The sequence below is a fragment of the Patagioenas fasciata genome, chromosome 7 (genome assembly GCF_037038585.1).
Source record: "Patagioenas fasciata isolate bPatFas1 chromosome 7, bPatFas1.hap1, whole genome shotgun sequence".
Classification (NCBI taxonomy): Eukaryota; Metazoa; Chordata; class Aves; order Columbiformes; family Columbidae; genus Patagioenas; species Patagioenas fasciata.
Window position 1 is genome coordinate 25,516,703 of NC_092526.1, and position 23,493 is coordinate 25,540,195.

General features: G+C 39.1%; 1 protein-coding gene across 1 annotated transcript in view; it reads right to left on the reverse strand.

Moving 5' to 3' along the window:
* ZNF385B (zinc finger protein 385B) overlaps positions 1–13,056 on the reverse strand; it is a 158,630-nt gene extending 145,574 nt beyond the window's left edge. Inside the window, exon 1 of the mRNA XM_065841452.2 lies at positions 12,925–13,056. The gene's annotated coding sequence lies outside the window, so the exon portion shown is untranslated. The remainder of the gene's footprint in view (positions 1–12,924) is intronic.
* Positions 13,057–23,493: the final 10,437 nt, after the last annotated feature.

Consider the following 23,493-nt stretch of genomic DNA (forward strand, 5'->3'; position numbering starts at 1 on the left):
AAAAGAAAGTCCATTTTCTTATAGTACCCTCATTCACACAGAGAGCTGCTCTCAGTCAGTGACCTCAGCCAACCTTGCAGCGATGTGTGAGCTAACACACATGCAGAGAATCAGGAACCACTACAATGGCCAAAATTCTGTTTTACCGCTGAGATACAAGCCTGACACATAAACCTTTACTTTAAAGTGTCTTCATCCAGATCTGTGAGGAGTGAGGCAGATCATCTTATATAGCAGCACATAGGTCATGAAGGGGATTGCACGATGGAGTTTGCCATTCTGGCATCAAATATCCTCTGGATTATTCAGTAAATGGCATGTATACTCCTTACCCTACTCTGGAAATGGTTCTTTTGATGCCCCTTGTAATTTGAGCAAGATCCCTATTACATACTACAAAACAGCCTCTTTGGAAGGTCTAGCAGAAATTACAACTTATTTGAGATTTCCCAGAAGTTGCAACAATCTCAGGGGTGCTGGAAAAGCATCTAATATATAATCCACTTCTTGAATTACAAGCTAACACATCACCAAATATAGAGCTTAAGAGGACTGATCTACCTTTCCAAGAGCAGTAATCTTTGCTTTTCACTAATTTCTCTAGCTTTGTCACAACCTCAGACTGTTGAAGGTTGCATAGTTCCTTGAATACTGTATTTCTGTCATCTTAACTGCAATCACAAAGCACAAACCTCAAATGTAAAATGGCAAATCACAGTATCTCTCCTACTGACATCTAGAAGAATAACAAGATTCCAATGTCCAGAAGCAAAAGATACAAGAATGACCCGCACAGCCCACTTGCACAACTAGACCCACTGCCAGTACTTGGAGGACACTTGGAAGAGGGGAAGTGTTGTTATTTCTTTTTCCCCAATATCTAAAAATTGCTGGACCAACTGTCCCAAAGACTGCTGGTTCCAAAAGAGATTGTGAAGTCCATGAACACTGAACAAATATTTATGAATACAGAAAGTGATAAGATCAGAAATTTGAAGGAAGAACTTGTAAATGCTACAAATCCTTAAATATTCAATTAATGAATAAACACCTGACAATAGCAATATATTACCCTCTATGAACTCCAAAAATATATGCTAGAAATGGTATCTCCCATCATGGGAGTAAGTACCAGTCTTCACCTACAAACTCAGTAGTTCACATATGCAGTATCAGATAAACTGCAAAGGTACTGCTATTTGTCTTTAAAGAACTGTGTGGCAAGTCCAAACTTCAAAAGAAGGGGGGGGAAATAGTAAAAAGAAAAATTAAAAAAAAAAAAAGATTGGACCCACAGATCTGTCAGGACAGACAACAGCTCTCAGATATGAGCCAGCAAAGGCTCTAGCCATCATGACTCCATAGAGATAGGACTACAGACGAAATAAGGAAGGGACACTTCCTGGAATATGTAGGAAATGCCTATAAAACGCAACAGATTCAGATGTAAATATATGTGTGTGTCTCACACAGAAGCTAGAAACAGGTATACCTGTAATGTTAGTGCACTCTTGGCAGAAGGTGATAATTATTGATCTTAAACTATGCAGCTGTACAGCGAAATAAAAAGGACCTGTATTTCAGGTGGCTCCCCCACACTGATTACTGAAAGCAGCTGCTCTAAATAGAAACTATATTTCTGTAGATGAAAACAAATCTAAAGTCTGTTCAGTCCTGTGATACCCCTGATTTTTCCCCCTCCCCACTCCAGAAGACACACTTAGACCACTTAAACTATCAAGAATCCAGGATTAACTAATCTGAATTTACAGTATTGTAGTTAAGAATATCAGAACCACCACATCAAAGACATTGCAAAGCCAAATATTCTGAAACCAACAGGAACATAACTAGAGAAACTTCAGGTGTAAAAGTAACACAGCAAACAATTACCTCTTTCTTTAAAAAAGTTACTTAAGTAGTCAAAGTAGCCATTTGAAATAAACGCTCCCCCAAAACCCTTACCTAACAAAAAGTTAGCTTGCTAAGGGTTTTCATCTTGTTACTGGAATGAATTCATTCTGGCATACCATTTTTCTAGTATCAAGAAAAAGACAGAACTAGGTTCCAAATATGTGAAACAGCTGCATTAAACTAAGTTTGAGCAAGAAAGATTACATCTGCATTTCTATTCTTACCTGCTATTTTTATGCTTTATGGAAGAACCACATTCTGTCTTCTCTCCAATGAATTGTGTATGTGACAAGGAGGAAAACAACCATAAGTCACAGCAACATGAACTTTTATGTCCTTGTCATAATAAATGAGAAGATGCTTACGGCTGCTTTCTTCTTCTCCAGCACACCAGCCGCCTAGTTAGGGGAAACCATTAAACAACTAGAGGTATGAACCCATTCTAGCTTTCTACTCCATGAAGCCATACATCATTTTTACATCGGAATCATGTGGCTATAAATCATGCAAGACAGAATGAGAGCTAATTAAAGAGTCAGATAAGCATATAATTTTGTATTGTTGCATATCAGAAAGCTCTAAAATTTGCCATATTTTGTATAAAATATTGTCAAATATTAAAAGACATTTCAAGTAGATAGGTTATTTTCTTTTAAGAGGCAGGCATTGCATTCTGGGAGACACAGATATTTAATTTCCTAGTGTGGAAGCCCCATGAAACCCTGAGTCAGCCTTTTTTCTTATTATAATAATAGATTTAGCTCTACCTTGCACACGTGTTGCAGTGCAGTCTTGTACACAGTCTTTGAACTTGGTCATTATTTTTTTTTTTTTCAAATTAGAGCAAACTTCTATGTTTCTGAAGAGAGAAAAATCACAACCCAAGAAATCTTTACATGCACTAAGGCAAAGCATTAATCAAATGCACCTAAATCTAGCACTTCAGGCTATTCACAGGATTCCTTTGCCAATAAAGTATGGCTCACTTGAGAAAAAAACAATTCTTTACTGATACCAGATTTCTCAGTCAATGCTATTATCTGGTAGAATATTTTCTTTGAAGGGTCAGAGGTAAATCTGATGCAGACAAATTAACCGAAAAAAAAATATATATACCTATCTCACAACCCAAGAGAGTTTTTAAGTATGCATAATATTACTGTGACACCTAGAACATCTGTTAGTGGGTGAGAAACCCATTATGCCATGTAAAAATACAGCATGAGGATGAATCTCTAATTCCAAGAGCTTGTTCTCTAAAGGGTTTTTATAGAGATATGAAGATATGTTCTATTTTTATTCCTTCTTCAACTTCTTTTTAGTGACCTAATAGTTGTAGTGACTAAAGTAATTCATCAAATGCAAGAAAAATAATCTCAGAGTAATCATTAACTATATACATTTTAAAATATACATATTCATCAATCTTCATAATGTGTAACTGGTAAGGAATAGTCTAGTGCTTATATGGCATTCTTATGCTCCATTTTCAGAACTTTGGCTTTTCACCCAATATCTTAGAAAAAGGAAGAACAAATGTTTTCCCACTCTGAGTGTATAAACAGGTTTGGCAACTAAGCTTTAAAAATAAAAAGGATTCTTCTTTTATTCTACTGAAGGAAAAAAAAAAGTATGTGAAGTTTTTTAAAAATACTTTTTTTCTCATTTTTCTCAGGCTTGACTGACTGGAAAAAGGGCTCAAAAATTTTTTTATTAAAAATGTGGCTACATCCATCTGAAGATTCACATTTTGCTTCGGTATCCCAGGCCACTCTTGCAATTTGCAAAGTAGGCTGCAATCGGGAAAGGAGACATGGATCAGATACACAACTAAGTCAAAATACTAAGCTCACCAAACAAATGCAAGGGTCAAGAAATAAGAAAAGCCAAGAAATACAACTACTGAAGGAAAGACCAAAGACCAAGGCATTAAGCTGCCTGAGGGTGCAACAAGGAGGCAGGTGAGGAGGGTGGCCAGGAGCGGCAGGGCCAGGCAGGGCTGCCTGTCGTCAGCCCACCAAGCCACAGCTTGTACTCCTGACCTTCAAACCTGAAGGACCTCAAGCAATCTCGAGGAAGTTTTCAATCTTCACTCTGCCCTACTATCTCTAAGAAGCACTTGGCAGTAGTCTGATAACTGAATTAAGCTCTGCCTATGACTTTTTGTGGAAAAATATGAAATACAAATCTTAGTAACCAGTATTCTAGAGAGATTCTGACACTCCTTTAAGAAATGGGCATCAGTGTTTTTTTAAACTCAACAAGTCAGAAATGAAGGCTGGAATTATCCTTTTAAACAACATAAAATCCTTCCATGGCCCAACAACAGCTACTTCAACCTTAGAAGTAATTTTAAAATGTATCTGTTTTTTTGCAACAAGTCATTGACATTAAAGGAAATAGATGGTCATCATAAGATGGAAGAAGCAGCATGACAGTAGCAACTTACCAATAAATGACAGAAATGGGTTAAAAAATATATATGGTGAAAAATATGTAATCAGAAACATTCAAAACTTTGAACACAGTGTCACACAGAATGCGAACTCCATCTCTGTAAAAAACAAAAGCCACTCCATACAAAGCATGGTGTTAATATTACAAATACATTTCTAAGGTAGTGTTAGTATACAAAAGCAAATCTGCCAAGATCCCCACGTTCAGCATTAAACATGCTGTTGACTCCTAGCTCCTCATGGCAGTTCCCTTGGTTATCACAACCAGATGGTAAAATAACCCTCGGATCGGCTGCCTCCAGCACAGAGGGCAGGAAGCAGCCACAGTGCTGCATGGAGAGATTACGAACCCCTAACGTTCCTGTCAGCCACAGGCTCCTTGCAGCCCTTCAGCGTCATATCATCTGGGGTTTAACACCAGTATGTGGGTGGTGTGTTTTTTTTGTTTTGTTTTTTTTTTGCTTCCTAAACATTTGCCACATCAGATTAGTATAAATCTTTTCCTCTAAACAAGAAGGAAGTTCTACCGTTGCTTGAGATCTAGATGTCCACTTAAAAGATGGAGAAGAAAACCCAATCCTTTCTTGCAAAACTAGGATGCAGAAACTTGATCAATCTTCTAATTTACAGTTAAGCAAGCAAGGTGAAAAGCTTCTGAGAGCTACAGATAACACAGAAGAGAGGTCCATAAGGTTCCTTCAGGGGCAGAGGTTTCTTCCAGTTCTTTTAAACTGCAACAACAAATGGCCACCAAGTTATATGTAGAAATATTGGATAATGCAAATTCACTGAAAGAGTTAAAAACAAGCATTACAGCATTCCTGTTTTGTCTGCCTCTTGCTTTCTCCTCCCTATCCAAATTACATGATAAATTGTAATTACAAAGAGGACAATGGAGACTCATCAAATTCACAGAGTTAACATATGGCATTGCAACATAGTTGACAATATAATCAAATTATGAAGTTGATAATATAATCAAATTTTTATATTAGTTCTGTCAACATTTTTTGTTACTGACCATCAGTGCAACTTTCATTGATGCTTGCTGAAGTTTGTAAAGCTCTATTGTCTGGTTTCTTAAGCTGTTTTTGTCGCATTCTTGAGTTGGTAAGACTAACCCACATGCCAAGGAAAGACAGCAGAATTCAACTTGAAATGTATTCTCAAACCTGTTTGAAAGAGAAGGGAAAAGCTGGTGTAGGCAGCTCTTGTCTAGCCTTTCAGGAATATCGCTTGCCCCAGAGCATCTGTCACCTGCCTGCAATAGGAAGGGGTCTCCTGTACAGTGGAACTAGTCTTATTCGAAGCGTGATCAGTAAAGCTACAGCAGTCTCAGATACTAGTAAGAGAAGAGTGATTTCCATCTTCAAAATTTATTTTATAGATTTGCAAACAGCACATATTAATTTTGAGCAGTTTAATACTATATAGAATAAGGCAATAGCATCAAACACCCCTACCCATATGTTAGAATACTTCCTTTTTTCATATTACCTATGGGACTAGGAGTGTTGTAACTCCATTTTGGCTGCCCAAAACTGTCTATAATAAGGTTCTGCTGCTTCTAATGTCACCTGTATAAAAGAACATGCTGAAGTGCTCCAGACTGGGATCTGATGATACCTGAGCAAATACCAGTGAAACACAAACAAAGCACATCAAGCCTCTAATGCTGCTCCACGTAGTGGTATGAAATTCATTTCTTCAATCATTCTATAAGCCCCAGAAGGTAGACTCTAGATCTAAATATTTGAAAAGTGTTGATGAACAATTCAAGATTTACCATGATTCTTAAGGACAAAATTTAGGGATTGTGTAGTTTGCCTTTTTAAAAAAAAAAAAAAAAAAGGAAAAACAAAAGCTAACAGGCTCATTAAATTACAAGATCATGTTTTCTTCTTGTCACGGACTGAAGATGAATTGAGACAATCGACATAAGTCATAAGAACAGCTACCTCCTGAAAAAAAAACTACTTTGTTTGCTGTAAAAGTTGGAAGAAAAGCAGGAAACTGCAAGAGAAGATTCTCTCAAGGTTAAGGCATGTGGATGCTGCAGTGCAGAATCTGTCTGTAGCTTGAGCTCTACCATAGATCTGATTGCAATGCTAGGTGAGTTGCTTGGATCAGTCCTTCCACAATTGCTATTTGCAGATGCCTTTTCTGGGAGCCTAACTTGATAACTGTGAGCCCTAGTTTATAGAACTGCTGAATGCTCACACTGCTGTTCAAGGCAACAGCAGCTCTGCTGTGAACACACACTACATCATTCTGAGTGGTGACATACAAGTTCCCACAACTCTCAAACTGAGCATCTAACAAAGACCTGTCTCTATGCCAAAGCTCACCCACTATGTCAGGAGAAGGCCATTCATTTATATAATGGAAGTGTTGGAAAGATTTTTTTTTTTTTTTTTTTTCTCTTTTTCTGAAGCACAGAGCTACTACAGACTGAGCAGCAGTGAAAAGCTCACATTCTCAGAATAATGTTTGAGTAACAAACCACACACCAAGAGATCCAGGAAGAGCCGCTTGTTAGTAAGCAAGCATTACCTGCCGTGCACACAAAGCCTGGAGAGAGTCCCACAGGGGAAAAAAAAGAAAAAAAGACTCATGATTATACATGCCAACAGTCTTATTTAAGGTTGTATACACAACACTGTCTGGCACTTCCTAGTTTTCAAATAGCCAACTTTGCAAGTTTTAAGTTGTCTTAATGCTGTCTGATATCTATAATATGAGTATTCTTGTTTCTCTGATTATCAAGGGTCCAAGTTAAGCATCAAACATGGTATTGGCTATGCACAGGCCCCACAAAATACCAAACATGCAGCTTTCTGGCATAGGCTGCACCTGCATTGCAGATAACAGACTGCAGAAACGGACAAAGGCAGAATCTTTTTCCATAAAGCTTTGACGCTGACTTATAAGGGGTTTTCTTAACTAGTAACATGTATTAAATAATCTCATTTTAAAAGAAAGATGAAGTGCATCTTGGCCCTTACATGCACTTGTAATTCCAAGTCAAAGATTCACCATCCAATTATTAGCAGGTGGCCAAAGGAAGAAAGATTACGCAATTTTTTTTTTGTCATATGCAGTCATGCGAAGATAGAGACGAGGTACTCCTCTGCTAGCTTGTATTACCATTTCCATCATAAAATCCCATTAGGAGGTTCCTATACCTTCTTTGGAAGTCTTGCAGCACAGGGCACAGTAAGAACTTTAAGAGTGTTTACTTAATATCTTACCCAAACTCATCTTCTCTGGTATATGTCTTGATAATGAATCTCTCTGGTCAATTTTTTTCCTCCTAGCTTAGGAAAACAAGCTCATTTTTAAAGCTCAAAATTATGATAGCAACAAATAAACACTGTGAAGTGCAAACCAAGTTACATAAAGATCACATTATACGTTTTTTCCCTCTCCTCCCATTTTGAAGCATATTGTACTAATGCTGCCTGTCACATCACTAGTCCTTAAACTAATTAATCTTTGAAATTGTATCAAATTGTAATAGGACTAAGGAGACCTGATAGTCTACTGTATTTAAATAGGATGTACTGAGAAGTGTCAAATTAAAACTCAACAGCGTGAGCTGTTAAACAAAATCTCCTACCATATATTTAACTTTCTGGTACCTGCACAAGTATATACAGAGAGAACAATGTGATCTGAAGCCATAATCACCTATGCTATAAACTCATTAACTCTTACAAGTTTAGTAATGGTGAGCAATGTTAAAGATTCAGTAGATGACGTGCTCTGCTGGGAATCAGCACTACACCAGCCACTGTTAAGTAAATTGATTATAAACCACTCGGCATGAGAAGACACTGGTTGTAGAATGGTAGGATTTTGGCTGCCATGATGTACCAAAACCCTCACAAACCATTAAAATACCATGGCACATTAAAAAAAAAAGAAAAAAAAAAAAGGTATGTTTTAATGTCACAAAATAATTCAAGCTTCAGTTAATTTTACTTTGCTCCCCTGACCTTAACCCTGTCATTTCAGTCAGGTACAGAATTGTTCTTCAGTACCTGTAGCAAGCAGTTACATTCTCTTCCTTTATCCAGAAGACTTACCTTAGTCTTACAAGGATCACCGTCCCTGCCAGACCAATGCAAGTAATGGGGTGAACATAATCTTATTTTCACAGAGTGGACAAGCTTTGAACTTTGTGGTTTTGTTTGCAAGAGGTGACTTTGTGAGATGTCTCTCAGTATGATTCCATGTGCTGTAGGAGACAAGATTACACTACCTCATAGTCAGAATGAGTGACTTAGTTGCAGGTCTGACCAAGTCCTCTATACTTTCAGCACTGGCATATCTTCACCAAACAGTTTGCTCACAGAAAGCCAAGAGTTAATGAAACACTGTTCAGTAGATTCCATAATCACAGCATTTCACCAACACCACAACCCATCATCCCATTACATAGTAAAATCACTTGGAAAGGGTCTAAAAATTGTGAACCAACATGCATAATTATGCAGACCCTGCATTCTGCCACAGAAGAAACTGCACTTCACCTGTCTGTACGCTTAAACCTACTTATACGGTCTCTGTGTTCAGCACGCACTCACAACATTTTAAAACCTATGGAACACTTAGAAGGCTATGTAACTGAAAAGGATTTAGATATACAAGGCAAGGTGAAAAGGACTATAGGTGTCTAAAGCTTCAACTTGTATTCATGTTTAGCTAAACCCTCCTTAAATTGCTTATTGTAAACGTTTGACACCAAAAAAGTTGTTGTCAATAAACAAATTGTTACTGGATAATTTCACTGAGGAATTAAGTATTAGAAATGTTTTTATAACACCTTAACTTGCTCATATCCAAATAATCATCAATAATATAAACAGTACAGTTCTAATGTGCCTAGATGTGTATTAGCAACACCTGCCATTACAAGATCAGTCTGGCAGTTCAACAGCAGCAAATTGGTAAGGTACCAATATTGATAAGCAAAGGACTGGAACTGCACTGATACAGTTAGATTGGTTTACAAGGCTTCTATTTTTACAAGCCTTGGCAGCTCAGGTTCTCTAATGAATTTTTAACATGTCAGTTAATATGTTTATAGAAAGCAATGTCAGCTTTAGCGAATACATAAGAAAAATCACAGTTGCATGCCGATTGTACAACATAAGTGTTAAAATTCTGTGCTTTACATTTGAGAGATTCAAAAGAATTATTGCAGATGATCTGATGAGAACACTCATCTAGAAAGGAAACACAGTAAAATTGCAAAGTTAACGGGCATGATTCATCACTCTTGGAAATATTAGCTCAACTTTGTGAAATGTGATGTACGGCAGAGCATAAGAAAAAAAAAAAAAGCTTTCTTTTTGGCAAACAGAGTAAGACCCTGACTCCCCGTCATTAAAAGCCACATTATACCAAAACAAATTACTGAGTACTTTGTTATCTTTAGCAACATACTATTGACGCCATAAATTGAGCTATGTTTACTTAATAATGTACGCTTCCACTGAATGGAAATGTATTAGAATACAAGCTACTGTTTTGCAGCCCTTTCTCCAGCAACATAGAATGATGTCAAATGAATGCACTGTGCAGATCTGCTTTTTGTTGTAATTCCCCAGTTTGCTCTGTGCATTACATAAAATCAGAAAACAGATTAATTTTATGAAACACATTTTTAAAATCCATAGGACACAAATTTTCAAAGTGCTTTAGATGTTTTATTTTTTAAACATTGTAATTTGTTAAATAATAAAAACCATAAACTTCCTACAGTGAGATTATGCATGTTCTGTGAAGTTGCCATAGAAAGAGAAAATTTACCTTTGAAAAGAATCTGCACATTTTGCACTTGTGGGCAAAATAATAGAAAATAGCCCTTCTACCAGCATTTGAACTGCATCAGTTAGGCAAACAGATCATCTGGTAAAAATCTACTAACCTATACAGCTAGAGGGATATTACAGTCACACAGGAGAGTGAAGTTCCTGTAATTCCTTCAACTCTCTGCGCATTCATCACCTTGAGGATAAAAGATGCAAGCACATCTGTGGATTTGGGTAAATGCCCTTTTGTTAACTAGGATATTATGGTCTTTAACATCTGCCTCTACCTTTGCTGCATCAGACGTAACGTGATATCATATCCAAAAAAATATTCACATTTTTATCTCGGTGAGTGAGTGACATATTAAGTACCACAATTTTCTGAATGAAATGCAAAAATTAAAGGCCTAAAATACTTATCTGCTACAAGTTGACATTCAAGGAATTTCAATAGTTTTAAGGTATATAAAGAAGCGATAGATGAATTCCAGAAAGCACACTATTCAGACTGCAAAGTCATCTTTTCTTCCCATTAACTACAGATGACCTGAGCTTTGCAGCATATTTCAGTACACAAGAGAGAACTTTGCACTCCAGTTCCATACTCCGTCACATCCCAACACAGCCTGACAAATGTTTCAGGCTTTGAGACTATCACAGCTATTCATTTTAAAAATAACACTAAAGCCTCATTTTATAAGTTATCAAACTCTTAGAGCAAATATTCTCAAACCACAATCCCTTGTGATAACCCGAAGAGCAAAGATTGCAACACCGGTTAAGCATCTGTTATGTTTTATGCAGCAATCCTCATTGCTGTTTGAAATCCAAGGACTTGCAGAGCTAATTAACTAACAAGCCTACACTCCCCCAAAATATTACCTTCCACAGGACTTTTTCATGCTTCTATACCACCTTAGCCCTGAGGAACTGTACCCCAGTAGGAAGGCATCCTTTCAATTAAAACTCAGCTGAAGAAATCCAAAAGAAGAAAGAAGAGATGCAGGCAGCTGAGAACAGTTGTTTAAGAGAGACTGATGCTGGTGCAAGTACGTTTATGTCTGGTGCGAGTGTACGCAGAGAAGGGGAACACAGGGTGCTGGACAGATCCCACCACTGCCCACAGAGCCAAGTGGGCACCGGACTGAATATCAGAAAAAGAGTTTGTGGCCACGGAGGAACACCTTAGCAACCAAAACCAAGAAAAATCACATCCCTTGTCCCCCACTCTAAGCAGTCTACTGACCTGGTGAGTTGGAAGAAGCAGCAAGATTACTTATCCTGAAAAGGAGAAGCAGCATAACCCATTCAAACCTGTCTAGCGTCAGCTCTGGAATGTGCAAAGACACACCTTTTTCTCCTTTTCAGAACTGAAGTAACAGGGCAGGAGGTGTCTACATCCACTGGTGAGCACGATGCTGCCGTTCGAGATAGAAGCTGCAGAGCACATCCTCCCTGCATTCAACGGCCTGGTCATCTCACCAGTAACCTACCATTATCCCTCACTATGGACCTGCAGTAGCAATGATTCATCTACAGCTACTGCAATCACACAGGTGCATACTCATCAGCTTAAGGTTCTTACACTACTGTTTCATATCACATTTCATTCAGATAAGAAAACTTATAGGTTCTTGACTTGTTTTGCACCTTGTTTTTATGCTTTGTGGAAGACATCACTAAAGAGGCAGCAAGGAGGATGGGAAATAAAACTATCTTCTCCCTCCTCCAGTCATTAGCTGTATAAAATGTTCAAAGATTTATTTGAACTTTTGAGTACTCACAATGCCACACTTCTCTAACTTTTCCATTTACAGACTTCCGTTTGGGTTTAACAACAAAGACCTAATACCTAGAAGAATTAAAGCCCATGAAGAAAGTTCCCTAATTTGTTTAGGGGTCAAAAATCAACAGAAAACAAACATGACCGTTCACACTTGCATTAATATTCTGACAATTCCTCTCAGAAAAGGAGATTTCGTCCCTGTACTCGCAGAAAACACAACCTTACATCTACCTCTCACTTGCAAAGCGTCAACAGGACTTAAAGTTTAACATTCGAAGCTTGCCACCACCGTCCTCCGGCTCGCGAGGAAGAGGCTTGTGACGCCAAGCACCCAAACTTACCACGGATAATTAGCTCATCAAGGAGGACTCCTTATAGGTTAATTCCTCCTCCACTGAAGAAATTTACCTTTCCCGAAGTCGGTGTGATTTATAAAACGAGAAAGCCGACCTAGGCTCATGCCAGCATTTTTTAGAAGTCACTCCATATGCAAGGAAAACAGAGCTCCATCTAGCCGGGCATCCCAGGGAAAAAGCCCCGCACCTTTCCGAGGTAAGAAACATTGTTACGCAAACCTCATGCACTGCCGAAGCCCCTGACCTATTTAGAGACGCGCCTTATCTTTTCTGGAAACAAACATGCAGCTGCTAGAGACGCCGATCAACCCGTCCCGCCCGGGCAGGCGGAAACCTCGCGGAGCCCGCACCGCCACTACCTGCGGCTCCGCTCCCACCGCTCGCCCCGCTCCGCCACAGCCAAGTTTGCCCGGCGGCGTGGAGCGGGCGGGCTTGGCCGTGGGCTCCGGCTCCGCCCGCACCCCGCTGCCGTGCCGGGCATCCCCGGCGCGCAGAGTGCTCGCTCAACTCCTCCTCGCCCTCCGCCGCGCCGTGACATTGAGCAAGGTCCCCGTCGGCACCCACCGAGCCCCGAGGCAGCGCCCGCCCCTTACCTCGGCTGCCAGCGCTAGGGAAGGTGGGAGGCAGCGCGGCGCCGGCGCGGGGCACGGCAGTCCCGCTCTGGCCGGACCGATGCGAGCGCGTCCCAACTCCGCCGGACCCCGGCGGTCCACGGCTGCTGCCGTCCCGGCGCATGCGTCCGCCCGGCCCCGCGCCCCCCCCCGGCCCCGCTGCCGCCGCCCCGCCTCAGCGGGCGCAGGTGGGCGCGCTCGCGCGGCGGCCGGGGAGCCGTTGGCACCTGTGGGCGCGAGAAGCGCGGTCACCGCCGCCGCCCGCGGGTCCGGGAGCAGCGTCTGGGGGGCCGCGCTGAGGGATGAACCGCCCCCAGCTGTGAGCGCTGCCCCGGGAGCCGCTCAGCCCCAGGAGCCGCAACCGGCTGCTGCGGGAACTGGCCTCGTCCCGCCGAGCGGGTTTATAGTCCCTGGGCACACCCAGGGGTGGCCGGTGGAGGTTCCCTCGGCGTTTTCTGATTCTTCTGCCACAGCCTTGTCCCAGAAACGAGAGCTTTCGAAACCCTTTGTCTTTAAACAATCCGCTAGTGAGACTCCCAAAGCCTTGGCTTTGCCAGCCCACCTGTGAGCAGTGCAAAACAAGAAGCCTTACTAGTAAGTTATGTTTTGTAAACTCTACAAAACTGTATCGTAACTATAAATATTACACTAGCAAACATCAGTGTTTGTAATTGTACCTAATAGAAAAATAATATTATGACAGAAACGTTAAAATCAATCCAAACTTAAGTATAAAAATTGTTACATAGTATCAGCTTCAATAATTCAAATGTCCCTCCTGTAGAACATGATGCAAATGGGCAAAATTATGCAGTGATGCAGTACTTAATTTGTTGTTCTTTTGCAGAAAGAAAAACAAGAACATTTGACATTGGAAAAAGACCTTCTTGGTGTATTTTAATTTCAGCTTTTGGAGAAGAGCAGTGATATTTAATACCATGAAGAATTGCATCATACCTTGTTTACAGTTTTATGTTCAATAAGTTCTTTTATAATCCAATACAGGAAATTTTCAGAGTTTACATTAATCATCCCATGAAAACATTAATATAGCCTTTCTTCTGGTGTTTCACCTACCACAAACTTCTTGCTCTGAAGAAATCTCAACACTAAGTATTTTTGAAATATTTGCTGGTGTCTCCTGCAGAGAGAAAGAGAAACTGAAAACAGGACACATTTCTTTTTTTCCCAGAAATTCTGAGTCCATCTGGATCTGAAGTGGCAGAATAGATGACACAGTAGAAAGAATCTACTACTGAAACTGGGAATATTGGACCAAATGTAGAGGACTTGTGAGTGCACACAGTAACGCAGCTCAGAAAAACAAACAAAACACACACTGTGCTGGCAGGATTTGGGGTCAATCAGACACCAAATTGATTATCTTGAAAAGAAACATCCATGTATGACAGCTCATTAGCAGTATCAAACACTTCCATATTTTATTATCTTTTGTTTATCTTTTAGCCCTTTTGAAGACAGACTTTCTGTAATCTAGAACAACACACATTCAGAAATCTTGAAATATGTATCAGGACTGGAAAAAATGATCAGCAGCTTTCTCTTCATATCCAACTGTTAAGTCCTATTGTAAAGAACTAAGAATATTATGTTCATGCAATATTATTTTTCTATATAAGCAGCTGTTGTAGTTGCCATAGAGATGTTATTCAAGCTCAAATTGAAAGGTGGTCTACAATGACCATACACTATATTCACTGTTAAGCGAAAAATGTTTAAGAACCCCTGTGAATACTATAACAAATGCATTTCTATTCAGTAGGCTCAGGAATTACTTTTTTCTTTTTTCTTTAAATACAAAAAACTTTTCAGTGAATGCTAACCATCGACCTCCTATAGAGTGATGTAATGGTGGACAGATAATTGTATATGGTTTTGAACACTTTCTGTGAAAGTATATCTTGGATCTGTCTTTGAAAGAGCTGTTCTCATCAGAAACAGCAACATTTAATCCATAATCATAAACATATTTTATCAAGCCTTCTGCTGTGCAACCCACCATTCTTGACTACAGCTCCCTGTCAAATGCTGCACTCCAGAAGATGGGATAGGTGGGAAAGATGGAAAATGTTAAATGCCCTGTCATCTGTATTATCCAAGTGTCACCTTTCATCTCCGTCAAATGCAGAAAGCACACTAGAAGTTATGAAATTACAGAGTTGGTGTACAATTAGTATTTCTTAGGAGTTGAAGAATATCAAAGCAACTGTAATAGTGGTGTGAGCAACAGTAAGATCATTTAACTTCAGAGAGTTTATAAGGAGATAACTGGTCTGCAAACTCAGAGGAACCTCACAGAAAGGAGAGGCTGCCAGTTGCTGCTTTTTCACTGAAAAGCTGCATGAACCAACTTACAAAAACAGGTAGAGGTGGGATGGTATCCTGAGTAAAGTAAGTAATCTGTACAGTCAGAGGAAGACATGCTGAATGTGAATTAGAATTGCATTTCGTCATTTCCGTTTATTCAGAACTTTAAATTTGACTCTACTAAAATAAACTTAGATTTTTTTGTTGTTGTTTTGTTTTTTGTTTTTGTTTTGTTTTGTTTTTTAAACACTGTCATTGAGAACAGACGTGATGTGAGTTTGTCACTGAATGGAATAGATCCATGCAGAATGGTGTGTGCAAACAAACCTCTTCAGGATGCCCACAACCCAAAATCACTTAGAGAAATCCCAGAAGCTGGGAAGTATTTCCTCCCAAAGGGAAGGATAACATTAAAGCTAGGTGACATTTTGTATCAGATGAAGAGGAGAAGTCACCACTGGCAGGCTTCCAGCAACCCTCACAGACCCCATAAGAGGCGTAGTGCAAGAAATCTAAGTAACTTTTCCTCTTTCCTCCAGAAAACAAGGCAACTGCTGGGTTCTCCACACTGCACCACTTCATATATATGAAAGGCCTCCTACTGATTTTTAGGAAGTCTTTACTTGACTGTTGTACTTTTTATGAGAATTAAGGATCAACATTGTTTTATTATTGTCTATTTCAAAAATAAACTGCTTCTAAGCACCACAGGGCATTTGAGGTATGAATATTGGCTTTTTGTATGTTTGTGTGTGATCTAAAAACATGGCAAAACATTAGTTTAGATTACCACTTATTTCTATGAGCTTCAAAATTCATGTCTAATAGTAGAGTTTTAATAGAACACAGCTAAAAATCTAACCACTTTCATGCATGGAAAAAGTATGGTGAAGAATCTACCTCTGATGACTGAAGCATGGTCTTCCATGCCTGAATCCATATCCCTGTCCCAAATCAAACTGAGATTTTCCTGGTATTTTTCCTCAGGTTTTTTGTTTGTGGGTTTTTTTTTTTTAGACTTTTGAAACTTGATTTCCTTACTTAATTTAAAATTTACAGCTCTATGCATGTCTTAAGTTCCAGTTTCTCTAAGGGAATCTGACATTTTATAACCAGATACCTTATATGCCTATACATTTTCTAGCTGCCCTGTTACTGCCTCTGGGGAAACAATCCCAGATTTAGTAGATCTCCATCTGCCTCTCCTGTAAAAACAGACAAAGCAAATAGTTAGCCACCCTGCCACTTGCTAACCAATCTATCTTTATTTTTTCAGTAGAGCATGATTTATTTTGTTGTTCTAAGGCTGTATTACTTGAGATGCCTTTTGCAATTTGCTATTAACTCTTTACTGCTTTTTCTAATTTTTTTTTTTTTTTAATTCCTCCCCATGGATTTCCAATTACTTGGTGTTTTCAAGATGTGTTTAAGTGTCCCATTTGTCTTGTTAACTGCTTGAATCTACCCCTTTTTAAAACTTTTGTTTGCTAGCTGTAGATAGAATGCTCAGTATCTGATGAACTTAGCTTGGGGAGGGTGCCTGAAAACTACCTGCGTTATTCAAAATTATTTTATAAGTTGTTTATATGAATGTACTTTACTCTCTGAATTATCTACCAACCATTCAATCTTACATAACTATGCTATTTGTACTGTGTAACAAGTCAGTTAATTCCCATGACAGCATTTCTTTTTCCTGATTGCATGTTGAATAATATGTGGATTTAGATTGTGAGCTGTTTGGCACAAGGAACTCTCTTTATTATCTGTCTGCATCATGCTCAGAAATTCACATCTATAAGCTATGATTAGAGTTGTATGTGCACAATCAATATAAATAACAAATAAACAGAATAACCAGGTCGTTATAGGAATGCTTCTTCACAAATGGGTTTTCATTTATATACTCACAATTATTTTCAAAATGACTTGTGAGCAAAGATTTGTGGTTTATATCAAGTAAAAACAATAGGAAAAGTTTCTGATCAGCAATAAGCATTTTATTTTAATGAAATATTTGCATCTGTACTTCATTACCTTCCCAGCTACATTAAATGTTTTTCCCTTTTTGCAGGGTGTTCTTCCTTTGAGAAACTGAAGCAGAAAAAAGTGATCTAAAGAAAAACATATGACATCTTTCCAAGCACTTGAAAAGCAGCTAAACCCTTCCTTTCAGTCACAATCTGTTCTAAGAATGAGAGCTCACTGGAACATATTAAGACTATTCAATGTTATCCTGCCCCCTGAGAATATCAGCTTCACAGATAACATGGAGGTTTATTCCTCTCCATAAGTGATTTACTGTTAACGCTGGAAATGCAGCATTCATAATTTAGAGGATAAAAAACATGCCCACAACAGAAAGGGAAACTCTTCACAAGAGTTAGATTTTTTTTTTTTTAAATTCTAATTCAGCTCAAGGAATAAGATAATTCCTAGACAAGGAAGAACAACTGGATAAATAAAGTGCATTAGTAAGACAGGACTTAAGTTGAAAACTGGCAGAGGGAACATCTGAAAACCTCCTGGTAAAGTACCGAGGTAGGCTAGCCAGATGGCATGCTATTTGTTTTCACTACTTCATTAAACGTAGAAACAAACTGTTCTTCAGCTGTAAAACAAAACCAATTAGAATATTTCTTTCCCTCAGTGTTCCTAAACCAGAGTCCATTAAAAATCACCAGGGATTTCCAGATAAGAACTATACAGTTTCTATTCTAAAGTACAGGTGAAAGATCAGAGTCACCTCCTGAGTTCCCATCTGTTTTAAAAAATACTACTGCCTGCACAGCATAGGAGATGAGGAGCTGGCATAAGGAATTTGAGCTAATGCATTTGTTCTTTGATGTCACTCAGTCAAAAACAAGGATGATCTATCATGTATGTTATATATTGGAAAATTTTCTATTACAAAACTAGTGCAACAAACTAGGATTCTAACAAAATATGAATAAAAAAGATAATTCTTCAGCTGAGGGATGGCCTTTTCTCTGAGAGATCTGCCACTAAAAAGACAGACAAGAAGCCAAGCACAGGCAGCATAAATTTGCTACTTTTCCCGTAATGGAAAACTGTGAAATACAAAATGCAATGTAAATACCCATGGTTTAGATCACAGGGGAAACTAGTCATCTTATATCTTGGGCTGTGTATTGAAAAAGGTACCAAGGACACAAGCAACCTTTTATTCTTTACATGGCCCAAACTTACCTTGAAAGAGTTAGCGTGACGTAAAATGAGAAGGATGGTGGTGAAAGACTCTTTTCTTTACAATGGCCTCAGGACCTTCTCTGAACAATGAGAATAAAAGACAACATCATGAAAATGTACTGCAATCCTTGATTGCAAGCACTTGAATTAACACTATTCAGTATGAAATCTCAATGCAACACCCAGAATTATGAAATAAATAATATTCCTTCTAATTAATCCCCAGGGATAATTGTTCTAGTGACAAGAAGAACAGGATCTGGCTCTAACTGCAGCTCTGTCTGCATCTCAAACAAGACCACCAGTGCAAATTTGGCAACACAGGTGATATTACTTAACTACTTAACTGAACGGGCATAGCATGCCATAAAAATCAAGGTATGGGTGTGGACACATCTATTAGGGGTGCTTTATGGTGATATTGCAGCATATTCCAGTATAGGAAGGTTGTGCAAGTACATTACTATACCAGGATATAGGTATACACATCAGCTCTACTGATACAAGGATCCGCACTAGAAGTTTGTACTGGCATTACCTGCGGTATTGGACACTGTGTATCATACTATTATTTCTGAAAATTTGTAAGTGTTTGCTACTGGTTGGTTTTGGGTTTGGTTTTGTTTTGTTCTTCCCACCCTCTTCCCCCCAGCAAACAAACTGTATATCAAGACTTCTCTCTCATATGGAAACTTTTCCTTTTCTGTACTAAAACCTTTTTTATTATTTTTTTCTTGTCAAAAGATAACTGTTTCAGAAAAATAAAGGACAAAACCCAAACCTAACTTAAATAGTTACATCTGTACAAAAACTGAACAGATAACAGGTCTAAGAGTATTTAAAGGACAAGCTGCAGCTGTGCTTGTTTAATTCCAGCAGAAATGGGGAAATTGCATCAATAGGGTGGATATCTCTTAGACACACTGGATGAGTCATATGAATCCATCTACAGGGCACAATAATCGGACATCTGCAAGAGCATGCTTGTCCATGAGAACAGCACAGAAAGAGAAACTTCTGTGCTTAACCTGTAGGAGGGATGGATAGATTATGTGGACGTATTATTTTTAAAATACACAGGGATTTCATGCATAGTGCTGAAACTATATTAGACTATTGGTTTAAGAGTAATATGGTGATTAATGAATTTTAGTTGGCAGATAATATAGTAAAATACTTTAGGAAACTTGAGTTCCTAATTTTAAAGATTCATTTTAATACACAGCCTTATAATTGTATATTTTTAAAAACCCAACACAATGTGTAATTAAATAGCTGCTTATTAAACATACAACCCTCTAGACTTCCAAAATTATACCCCTACAATTACTGTATTTGTCACTAAGTCACATGAAAATTTTTAAATAATTAAACTTTCTTTAGATTGATTGTATGGATCTTATACACTAAAATTTTAGGAGGAGCTCATTTCTCATAGAATAGAAATTATACCAGCACTTCAATTCTACATCTGATTTTCTCAAGGTTTAAAACTCAGCTGAAAAAGTAGTTGCACAGAACATTTTCTTTCATTTGTTTACTCTTTCATTCTCTAGAAGAAAGACAGCAATAGATACAGTTTAATTATATACTAAACAGATCAAAAACTGCCTCTGTATGATTACACAGTTCCAAAAAAGAACAGTCACCAAAATAGCATCCACCAAACCAAATGACATCTGATGGAACCACAGAGAAGCAAATCAAAGCTCACTGGATTCAACGTTGTCAAAAGAAGAAGCTGAATGGGAAGCTCTCAGATCTCAGAAGTGAATTGCTTAGACCACAGTTAAAAAAAAAAAAGCCACACCTTGTCTTGTACTGTTGGATTTTTTGCCACACTGAGCTCCTCAGAAAGCAGTGATGTTGCTGGAGAGGAGGACAGGGGTCTCTGCGAAACCCACCCTGTCATGGCACCAGGTATGGGGCTGAGCTGCCCTTGTGGTCAGGGATGCCTGCAGGGCACATGGGCCTGGGGTGTTGATCTAGTGCCTGTGCCAGCCATGGTGCCTCCTCAGAAGTGGTAAAAAATACGATGTTTCTATTTCACAAAGCCTCTGTTGGCCGTAGAACAAATCTCTCTCCTAGGTGTTGTGAGTGCCAGCGACCAGCTGTAAGGAAATAGAACAGTGGTCCCAGGGACAACAATAAGGCACAGGGATCTCTGGGGGCTTTTCAAGGTTTTGCAGAATGTGCAGGGTACGGTAGCAGATTTACTGCCTGTGCTGAAAAGGGGAAACAAATTCTTCCTCCTGAGCAGCTAACATGTCCACCTGATGGAAGTTCCAAGGGGAATGCTAATAAGCATCCTGCTTTACACGTGGATAAGATAATGCTTCAGTGCACAGATACACACCTACGTACAAAACAACAAACACATTTTATATATTAGGGGGGTTTTATCAAAGTTGTTCCATCCTGTAAGTTTGCTGAGAAATGAATTGAATGAAGTTTGAATGACTTAATGTAAATGAGCTATTAACCTACAGGATATTTTACCAAATGTGCACTCTTTCCCTCTTCTCCCTCACTTCAGCATAAATGTGAAATGAGTGACTAGGCTGATCAGGACATCAGCAATTGTGGCTGCAGCAGTGTTAGCAGAAATGAAAAACAACTTTCTTTACATTAAACAATCCAGATATATTAAAACAGCATGATTTTTTTTTTTCCACATTTCCACAACGTTTGCAAATAAGAAAGAATCAAGTGAGACGCTGAGGTAGTCTTATTTTCTTATAATGAGAAATTTGTATTGGAAACAGCCAAAAAATGAATGAATTAATTCTGAGATCAGACTGAGAGGAAGACTAAGTGATGCTCTGCTCAGATCTACACCTACGCAAAGTCCGTATCTGTCACAATTCTTAGCTCATTAGGGACAACTCTTTATATTTCTTTTCCCAGTAGGGATAGGAAATCAGCTCATTTGAAAATGTGACAGTCTGGCAACTGCATGGCACAGACAGGCTGTTGTGTCTCAGCAAAGGAAACAATAAATGACACGACAGTCCCTACTGCCAGCCATCATCCCACCAAATTGTACAACCTTTATCCATTCCCTTTGGAGTTAAAGTCTTCCTGACAGCAAATGCAGCAGGGAGATGGACTCCCCCTCAGAGTCTACATTAGTCCTTTCTCCACAGTAGCATGATGAATACTAAATGGACAAGAAAAAAATAAAAGTATTTTCTGAAGCTGCAGCTTGGTCGCTGCCTGTCAGCAGCCCTTGTGCAGACTGGCAGAGTGACATCAGCCCTCTGGCCAAAGGTTGGAGTAAAACCTTATTCTCAGCATCAAAGCAAGTGGAGTTTCCATATGAACCTTGCACCAGGTGGTCCCTTCAGATTGAATCATATAGGTCTTTAACAAAAAAAAAAAAATCCCCCTCTCCTACAGAACTTTGCTATGACAAAGAAGATTTCAATAATTTTTCTCTGCTCTATCTACTTCTATGGGTAAAACTGGTGTCAACTAGGAGATCTTCTCTCTCCTCTTCAAATCAGGCTGTATTTTGGGGGGGGGTGGCGGATATCCCTCTCTCCTGGGATTATGCAACTGTGTTTCCTAGTTTCTACCCCAAATACATCAATCACACCTGAAAGTTAAGTATGCAGCATTCTGCTGTTTCATGTTGTAAACTACAACCCTGTTTAAGGCCAATCATTAAGATTAGGACCTAGAAATGATATAAAGCAAGATGAGATAACCCGCTTACAATTTACAGAGAAGAGAGTAAGTAATCTGCAGAACAGACTGGGAAGACACAGCCAGCGCTGGCTGTCCAGCTCTGAGCTTCTCCGGCATGGACTGTGTCCATGAAGAGCATCTGCGTAACCAAAATAGACCACGTTATATCAATGTTGTCTACAATAAGGGAGTTTATAGCCCGGGAGATTGTTTCCTTTTCCCATATCAGTCACCCAGGGGTTTCTACATGCTGTCCTCTGGGGCTGCATCAGGCAGGACCCAAGGAGGACCCAGTGCCAGAGACCAGTGCTGGGCTCCATCAGCTGGCTGTTTCGGGGACATTGCCCTCCCTCCCAGCAGTCTGCTGCCATCATCCTACCGGCCATTCAACTGGCTGTAGGGCCCAGTCAAGCACCTGGCAATAAAGGCAGAGAGCAATCCAGAGAGACATGGTGGTGCTGACCTTGACCTTGCCCTCAAGCCTTTTTGCACGTGACATTGTCCCTGTGCTCTGTGGCAGGCTGCTCCATCTCTGTGTGGGTAACACGTGGCCTGACAGTGGATTAGTAAATCCAGAGGGACTAATGCTGTGTTCACACTTCCTCCTGCTCTTGTCACCTGCTGTAGCAAGTCAGAGGCACAGCAGCTCTGTAATATCTACTTGTGATCGAACTAAGCAGTTCAAGGGATTAAGATGGTTTTCAATAAGTAAAATATTTTATTTTACTGCTTTTTTTTTTTGGTCCTTGGCATGAACTAAACCAAACTCCAGCTGTTCCTGATGTAGTTTCATATGAGCTGCCCAACCACCTGGAGCCACAACAAGAGAGATGGTTTTGCACACCTAGTCTCTTTATCTTATTCATTTAAATACCTTTCCCTTTAAATACCCTTTTAAAAGTTAAAAAGTCCTTGATTTATCCCCTTGGAAAGATTTTCATCTTTTCTTTAACCATTTAATCCTTTAATTCAAGTTGGCAGTTGTATAAATCATATCAAAGTTTTTTAGGGGAATTATTTACATAATTTTAAATTACATGGTAAATATTCAGTAAAAATTAAAAGTAACTCAAAGGTATTTAAAATTACAGGAAGATATCAGAGGGAACCTATCTGGAGTAATCTAATTCACCTGGACTTTCCAAAAGCCTTTAACAAGTCCTGCACAAGAAGCTCTTAAAGAAACCAACCAGTTGTGAGCTAGGAGATTAGGGATTTGAAACATGGTGCTAGAGTATGAAGCATACAAAGGCATGGTCAATATTCTGTATGGCAATAGTTTAACAGTGAAACTGTCCAAAATCTTGTTTTTACATTGTGTAA